Source organism: Monoraphidium neglectum (assembly GCF_000611645.1).
Source record: "Monoraphidium neglectum strain SAG 48.87 unplaced genomic scaffold scaffold05118, whole genome shotgun sequence".
In the NCBI taxonomy this organism is placed as follows: domain Eukaryota; kingdom Viridiplantae; phylum Chlorophyta; class Chlorophyceae; order Sphaeropleales; family Selenastraceae; genus Monoraphidium; species Monoraphidium neglectum.
Window position 1 is genome coordinate 3,402 of NW_014008512.1, and position 236 is coordinate 3,637.

Consider the following 236-nt stretch of genomic DNA (forward strand, 5'->3'; position numbering starts at 1 on the left):
GCGCGTGTGTCGCGGCGGCGGGCGGCGCGACGCTGCCGGAGCGGCTGTGGAGGGTGCTGCCCGCCCGGCTGCCGCCGGGGGTGCCCAGCGGCAGGCGGCTGCTGAGCCAGAAGCACTCGATCTGCGGATGGCGATGGTAGCTCGATCAGCGATGCATCAGTGCGAGCTCACACCAACACTTGCGTGTGTGCTGGGGCGAATGGATACCTCAAGCCGTGCAGCAGAGAGCCCGAGCT